This window comes from Coenobita brevimanus, chromosome 84 (genome assembly GCF_032717465.1).
Source record: "Coenobita brevimanus isolate Jiangsu-jjx chromosome 84, ASM3271746v2, whole genome shotgun sequence".
NCBI lineage: Eukaryota > Metazoa > Arthropoda > Malacostraca > Decapoda > Coenobitidae > Coenobita > Coenobita brevimanus.
The window spans coordinates 18,256,077-18,265,113 of NC_137037.1; positions in this window are offsets into that span (position 1 = coordinate 18,256,077).

The window sequence follows — 9,037 nt, forward strand, 5'->3', positions numbered from 1 at the left end:
GAGAGGTGAAGTCAGTGAATGTACAGCGAGGTTGGGTGGTGAGGAATTGGAAAATGTGAGTACGTTTCAGTACTTGGGTAGTTTGATGAGTAAGGATGGAGGTTTGGAGGGTGAAGTGCTTGAAAGGGTACAGTAGGGAAGAAAGGTTGCTGGTTCTTTGAATGCAGTGATAAGAAACAGGGAAGTGAGCATGGAAGCGAAAAAGTTACTACATGACAGTATTGTGATACCAACTCTAACGTATGGAAGTGAAGCTTGGACGTTGTTGGAAGGACACAAGTCAAGAGTGAGAGCAGTGGAAATGAGTTATTTAAAAGGAGCCTGTGGAGTCACATGGAGAGACAGGCTGACGAATGAGGATATAAAGGAACGTTGTGGTGTGGATGTGGATGTGATAGGAAGCGTTATGAGGAATACACTGAGGTGGTTTGGCCATGTGGAGAGGATGGAGGGTGAAAGACTGACGAAGAGAGTGTATGTGAGTGAGGTGGAGGGGGGACGAGGGAGGGGGAGGCCGAGGATGAGATGGAGGGATGGGGTGGAGAGGAATATGAGAGAAGGGGGTGTGAGTTGGGAGCAGGGCAGTGAAATGGCGGGGGACAGGGCGACTTGGAGGCGATTTGTTTGTGGCCACCCCAAACGGGATGGAGGCATCTGGCAATATATATATATATATATATATATATATATATATATATATATATATATATATATATATATATATATATATATATATATATTGTTACATAGCCTATGATTTCATGATCCTTTGTATAATTCTAACATACAGTATGCTGCATGTTTCATCACGATTCGCCTCGTGGCTTCCATAGTGCGTGTTCTACCTTACTACCCCCCTCCACCCTTATAGTAGAGTAAGTCGTTCTTTCTGTTGTTCTGAGCAGGAGTGTCAACTCTTTCTCCCCTATGGCTTGATTTGCGTGTCCTTCTTACAAGTTGTATCAAGGTCTGCCGGCCCCTATATAATGAGCTCAGTCTCTGCATTAATGGCCACTTAGATCTACGCCTCATTTTGTTCACATCTCTGTCCTTCCCTGTACAGTTGTTATTATTATTGTGAGTGGTCAGGAAGTCTCCAACCATCTAGCTGCTGTGTAATTTGAGTATAAGTGTTATTACATTTTTTTTTTCTTGTACTGTATAACATAAGGTGTTAATTCGTAGGCCTAGTGAGGTTTTTCGTGATTCATTTGTTTCTGATGTCGGCCATTGTTAATAATATTTTGTATCTGAAATAATATATCTTGCATTAACTGAGCATTATCCGGTTTTTTCATTTTTCAGGGCTGACTAAGATAAATTTACTCTTGCTAATTTCGTGTTAATAAAGGCTATTGCAGTTAACCATATATTTAACCTGTTTTTGCCATTACATTATCCTTATGAGTCCTGAATGTTTAGTTGTTAGTTTGAACATTAAACTTTAACTTGTAATTTTACCTAACTCTTTTGTTTTGAACATGAAACTTTGCGGGACAGTTTTCTCTGTTCCGTAACATAAATTTGGCGACCTCTTATCAGGATATTCAGGATATTATCATAAGGATATTGCTTGATATTTTGTGACTATGATTTATTCATGATGTCTACTATTACTACGCTTGATGAAGCCAAAGATTTTTTGTTAAATGTGCAAACAGTGTGTGATGTAGAAAACAGAACAAAGAATGAACTTAAGCTTGTTGCTCAACAATTGGGAATTGTTGTTCGCTCTCATCATTCTAAAGATCAAATTGTTGACATGATTAATGAAAGCTTGTTTAATGTAACTCCTCCAAATGAGCAAACGCAGATTGAATTAGCTAAGTTACAGCTAGCCCTGCAGGAGGCCCGTGCTAAGGAGGCTGAGGCACAAGTTGAACTTGCTAGGATTCAGGCAGACCATGAGTATCGCATGAAACAATGTGGAACTGGATCATCTAGCTCTGATGATTTTGATGTGGCTAAAATTGTTAAACTTGTCCCTCCTTTTAATGAATCTGATTTAACAAAGTATTTTCAGTTGTTTGAGAGGGTAGCTACAGGTTTTAATTGGCCAAAAAAGTATTGGCTAGTACTCCTTCAAACTGTTCTCACCGGTAAAGCTCAAGTAACTTATGCATCTTTGCCTCAGGATCAATCTGATAATTATGATGTAGTTAAGAGCTTGATTTTTAAGGCCTATGAGTTTGGTCCTGAAGCCTATAGAGTAAAATTTAGGACAACTTATAAGCAAGATAAGCAATCCCATGTTGAGTATGCAAAAATCAAAGAAGATCTGTTAGAGCAGTGGTTAAATTCTAAGAATATGGATTCTGATTTTAATAAATTTAAGCAGATGATTTTGCTGGAGGACTTCGAAAGGTGTATTAATAATGATGTAAGCCTATATCTTGATGAGAAAAGAACAGATAATTTGTCTGATGCTGCAGTTTTAGCTGATGAATTTGTTCTCACTCACAAGAGATATTCTAAAGAAAAAAGGAAAGCTGAGAGTAAGTACGTTGCCTCTACTCAGAGTACAGGTAACAGGAAAGAGAATAAAGATGATGTTTCTCAGGAAGTAAATACCAGCTTCACCTCTAGATTTCAGAAAAGTAAAAATACTTATTGTAGTAAGCTTGGTCATACTACGGAGAAATGTTTCAGGAGACAGCGTGATGTGAACAAAAAGGAGTCTTTAAATATTCAGTCAATTGGTCTAGTGTCCACCCTTGAGAGTTCCCAGAATTCTTTAACCGAGTTAACTGAACCTGCTTTGAGGGGTAAATTAAATTCTCATGATGAAGCTCCTCTTTTGAGCAGTAACGTGGGTGACACTCTCAAGAGTTCATGTGCTAATTTCCTGTCTGATGGTTTTGTCAGTCCTCTGGACAGTAATGACAGGAAATCAGTTAAAATATATCGTGATACAGGTGATTGCCAATCCCTTATGCTGACCAGTGTTCTAGGCTTTAATGTTAATTCCTCTGATGAAACTGTAATCTTACAAGGTGTAGGGAATAATTACTTCTCTGTCCCTCTGTGCAGAGTGAATTTAGAGTCTGGTTTTGTTAATGGTTCCGTTATGGTTGGGTTGGTTGAGACACTCCCAATGTCAGGTGTAACTTTCTTACTTGGAAATGATATTGGTGGAAGTCAAGTGTGTCCAGCTCCTCAGTTGTCTAGTGAGCCAGTGGCTGCGGCCCAGGATTGTGGTGTCCCTGATGTGTTCTCTGCATGTGCTGTCACTAGGGCTAAGTCTAAAGTTACTGGTGACTTAGAGGATAATGATGATGATGTTATCCTAGCTGACACTTTTCTTGCTAATTTGGACCACTCGCCAGATGAGGCAGTACCCCGTAGTGGTGATAATTTGTCTCGTCAAGAGTTGGTTGAGTTGCAGGTTGCTGACCCTGAGTTGAAAGGTCTAGTTAACTCTGCTTGCAGTGAGGAAGAGTCAGCTGGTGCCTCTACTTGTTATTATATAAAGTCAGGAGTTTTTTATGAGGAAGTGGAGACCCCCAACAGCATCAGCCGACTGTGAATGGGAGGTTGTACATCAAGTTGTCATCCCTCGTGTTTGTAGGCAGGATATCATTAGAGTGGCTCATGATTCCAGTTTGGCAGGACACCTTGGAGTGAGGAAGACTGTGGCACGCATTTTGAAACACTTCTACTGGCCAGGTATCTTCAGAGATGTTTCCTGGTATTGTAAGTTTTGTCACACCTGTCAAGTTGTGGGGAAGTGTAATCAGACCGAAAAGGTTGCACCTCTAGTTCCCATTCCTCCTTTTGAGGCGCCATTCACCCGTGTGTTGGTGGATATTGTGGGCCCTCTTCCTAAGACTTCTTCAGGATTTTATTATGTGTTGACCCTGATTGATATGGCTACTCGTTATCCTGAAGCCATTCCACTTAGAAATATCTCAGCAAAGAACGTGGTTAAGGAAATGCTAGGGTTCTTCACCAAGTTTGGTCTGCCCAAGGAGGTACAGTCAGACCGGGGAAGTAATTTCATGTCAAATGTTTTCAAGCAGTCTCTGAAAGAGTTGGGCATAACCCAGATCACGTCTTCAGCTTACCATCCCCAGACCCAAGGAGCGTTGGAGAGATATCATCAAACACTCAAATCGATGCTCAAGAAATACTGTTTGGAACATCAGAAAGACTGGGATAAAGGTCTTCCATTCGTTGTATTTGCCGCAAGAGAATCTCCAAATGAATCACTGGGCTTCTCACCCTTTGAACTACTGTTTGGCCATGAAGTAAGAGGACCCCTTAAGCTACTCAAGGAATGCTGGCTGTCAGAGGAAGATGACGTCAACCTGCTGGAGTATGTGATGAAGTTCAAAGAACGGCTGTCCACTGCTTTACAGCTGGCGAGAGAGAATTTAGGAGCTGCTCAGGAGAAGATGAAGACTTGGTATGATAAGAAGTCCAGGTTACGCCACTTTCAGCCAGGAGATCAGGTTTTGATTCTACTACCGGTGCATGGGCAACCTCTTCAAGCCAAGTTTAGTGGTCCTTATTTCGTGGAGAAGAAACTCAGTGATGTCAACTATGTCATCGCCACACCAGATTGTAGAAAGAACAAGCAACTTTGTCACATCAACATGCTAAAGTTATATCACAGGCGGGACAAAAATAACCCAGTCTGCACTGTAGCTGTTCCACCCGAGTCTGCAAGTGAAGTTCTCCCATGCAGCATGAGCCTGAGTGATAGTTTGGGGAAGAATCCTGATATCATGAATGATCTCCAGACTAAGCTTTCTCATGTACCTCCCGAGAAAAGGCAGGAGTTTTCGGCATTACTGCAGGAGTGCCCGCAAGTGTTCCGTGACACTCCAGGAAGAACCACTGTGTTGATGCATGATGTCGATGTTGGAGACGCAAAGCCAATTAAACTGCCTCCTTACCGTGTGACCCCATTGAAAGTTCCTCTCATCCAGAAGGAGCTTGGCTACCTGTTGGGCCACAAGATGATTGAGCCCTGTCAGAGCGAGTGGAGTTCTCCTGTCACTCTAGTCCCTAAGCCAGGTGGGTCACAGCGGCTTTGCATCGACTACAGACGTGTTAATCAGATAACCAAAACAGACACTTACCCTCTCCCTCGCGTGGAAGATTGCATAGACAAGATCGGAAAGGCTAGGTACATAAGTAAATTTGATTTGTTAAAGGGATACTGGCAAGTACCTATGACTGAACGTGCTAGGGAGATCTCATGTTTTGTAACACTAGGAAAGACTTTTGCATGTTCTGTAATGCCATATGGTATGAAGAGTGCACCAGCCACATTTCAGAAGCTCATGAATGTTGTAACAGAGGGTTTGGCAGGGTGTGTTGTTTATATTGATGATGTATTAATCTTCAGTGACAACTGGAAAGATCACCTATGCCATGTCAGTAAATTTCTTGAGCGTTTGGTTCAGGCTGATCTTGTGGCTGATTTGTCAAAGTGTGAGTTTGGTCAAGCTGGAGTTCGGTGCCTTGGGTACGTGGTTGGTGATGGACATGTTGCACCACCAGGAGCTGAGGTTCGGGTTATGGGTGATCTTCCCAGAGCTAAAAGTGGGAAAGAGCTACAAAGATTTTTGGGAATGGTAGGTTATTACAGGAGATTTGTTCTTAACTTTTCAATTCTTGTATCAACACTTACAGACCTACTGGAAAAGGGAGTTAAATTTGTCTAGACCGATGACTGTGAATCCTCTTTCAGCAAACTTAAAGCTATCCTATTAAGTCAGCCAGTGCTCACTACTCCAAATTTTGCTAAGCCTTTTAAGATGGCTGTTGACGGAAATGATACAGGAGCTGGGGCTGTTTTGCTGCAAGAGGATGATCAGGGTATTGAACACCCTGTATCTTATTACAGTAAGAAGTTCACTCCACCTCAAAAGAACTACTCAACTATTGAGAAAGAGCTTTTGGCCTTGATTTTGGGTTTACAGCATTTTTCATTTTATTTGTGTTCTGGTTTTGACCCCATAGTCATTTATACCGATCATAACCCACTGAAATTCCTTAGTAAGTTTAAAGATAAAAATCAGAGATTGACAAGATGAAGTCTACTTCTTCAGGAGTATTCATTAGACATACAACATATCAAGGGGAAAGAAAATGTTATTGCAGATTGCTTATGTAGACTTCAGACAGATTGTTTTAGAGTAATAAGAAATTTCCTTTGTAAATTTCTTTTTTTTTGTGGGGAGGTGTTACATAGCCTATGATTTCATCATCCTTTGTATAATTCTAACGTACAGTATGCTGCATGTTTGATCTCGATTCGCCTCGTGGCTTCCATAGTGCGTGTTCTCCCTCACTACCCCCCTCCTCCCTTATAGTAGAGTAAGTCGTTCTTTCTGTTGTTCAGAGCAGGAGTGTCAACTCTTTGTCCCCTATGGCTTCATTTGCGCATCCTTCTTACAAGTTGTATCAAGCTCAGCCGGCCCCTATATAATGAGCTCAGTCTCTGCATTAATGGCCACTTAGATCTACTCCTCATTTTGTTCACATCTCTGTCCTCCCCTGTACAGTTGTTATTATTATTGTGAGTGCTCAGGAAGTCTCCAACCATCTAGCTGCTGTGTAATTTGAGTATAAGTGTTATTACATTTTTTTTCTTGTACTGTATAGCATAAGGTGTTAATTCGTACGCCTAGTGAGGTTTTTTGTGATTCATGTGTTTTTGATGTCGGCCATTGTTAATAATATTTTGTATCTGTAATAATATATCTTGCATTAACTGAGCATTATCCGTTTTTTTTTTTTCATTTTATCAGGGCTGACTTAGAAAAATTTACTCTTGCTATTTTCGTGTTAATAGAGGCTATTGCAGTTAACCATATATTTAACCTGTGTTTGCCATTACATTATCCTTATGAGTCCTGAATGTTTAGTTGTTAGTTTGAGCATTAAACTTTAACTTGTAATTTTACCTAACTCTTTTGTTTTGAACCTGGAACTTTGTGGGACAGTTTTCTCTGTTCCGTAACAATATATATATATATATATATATATATATATATATATATATATATATATATACGGTTGGGGACGGGATGTGGCCCAACATGAACATGCCATTACGAGTATTTGTTTGCGACCAATTTGCTACAGTTACTGAGTCATTTGTGTCAAACTATGAACTGCATACCGAATGTCATCATTCATCGAAGACTCCTCAGCTAAAAGTAATATTCAAGTTTTCTCAACCTGTTTTCCTAGGTGAGCACTGTTAGTAAACAATTATAATATTTCGGAATCAGCATTCGTTTCTCCCCTGTTCCCTCCATCCAAACATGTCTTTTTCAAATGAGTTGCTAACATTTGGAATAAACTGCCAGGGATGTCGGTGATTGCAGTGCAGTGGTGATATCCAAAAATAGCTTGGATAAATATCTCGCTTCAAATCCCCAGCTAAACACCTTCATGAATGAAAAATAATGTAAGCTGTTTTTCTTTACTTCAAATCATGATGAAACTAGAGCAGGGAAGTACCATGTATTTAATAATAATTGTAGTTTATTGACACTTGTAGTGCACAGGAATAGTAGGACAGAATATAGTTTACCACTTTTTAGTCTTTCCTATGAAAATTCCATGTCAGCTTTTCCATGCTGCATGGTGGTCCTTCTCACTTTCTTCTTGTCAGCTTCGACTGGAGGGTTTGGTGGGTGGGGGACAGCCTTCTTGCATTTCTGTCCTTACCTTCAACTTGTAGAATTAGATATCATAGTGATAGTCTTCTCTGTAACAAGCAGCCTCGAAAGGACCATTAGGTCTGTAGCTGTTTGCTTCCCTTTGTACTCCTTTGTACCTCTTCACCCCCCCTCCCCCCAACCACAATGCCATATCCCTCTCTCCTCCATACCTTACCAGTTCACCCCCACCACAACCCCAGATCCTCTCTCTCTCTCTCTCTCTCTCTCACACACACACACACACACACACACACACACACCGTCTCTGTGGGAGCGTCTGTGTGTGCAGTTCATAAAGGTTCTTTTCCACGTCACGCTACACCATGATCATCACCCACTCTTTCAGTGTCGTGAGTGCGTTGGTTAAACTTATGTTCCATGCCATACTTACGATATTAATGTCGTGCTTGTACGTGGTTGCAGGACAGAGGTTCAATTAAAATAAGAATTGAATATATTGAGAGCAAGAAGCACGTAAACAGACTAGTGAAGAGGAAAAAGAACGAGATAAATGGTGATCTGGGAAGAAAAATGAATGCGAACTACATTGACAAGGAAGGATTCAGGAAAAAGATGTGGAAATGTAGAAGTGAAAGCGGAAAGAAATGTGATGGTGTGAAGGATGTAGGTAGGAGATTATTAACCCATGGAGATTAAGTAAGGACCAGATAAAAAGAATTTTTGAAAGCCTGATGAATGGGAATGGAGAGAGCAGCGCAGCTGTAATCATGATTGATTTTGGGGGTGTGCAGAGAAGGAATGCAGTGCCAGGAAACGTGACACTCGCACAGGTGAAGAGTGCTGTGAAGCAGCTGAAAAATGGGAAAGCAGCTGGAGTTGATGAGGTGTGCGAAGAGATACTTAAGATTAGTGGACAGGGTGGAATGAAGTGCTTGTTGGAGATATGTAAGAAGGCATGGATGAGTGAAACTGTGCCCGCAGAGTGCAAAAAGGCTGTGATTGTCCCCTGTACAAAAGTAATGGTGGGCGAAGCGAGTACAAGAATTATTGTGGCAAAAGTTTATTAACTGTGGTAGAGAAGGTATATGGAAGAATTATTATACAGAAAGTAAGAGAGATATCAGAAGTCTTGGCGAGTGATGAACAGGGTAGCTTTAGGAGTGACAGAGGATGTGTGGACCAAATATTTGCAGTGAGACAGATAGCAGGGAAGGCTTGTAAGAAGGACCATAAGGTGTTTATGGCATTCATGAATCTGGAAAAAACATACGACAAAGTGGACAGAGAGGGATTGTGGAAAGTTTTGCGCATGTACGGTGTAGATGGTAAGCCGTTAGGTGCCGTCCAGAGTTATTAAGATGGTAGAGACGCATTGTAAGGGTTAATGGGCATCT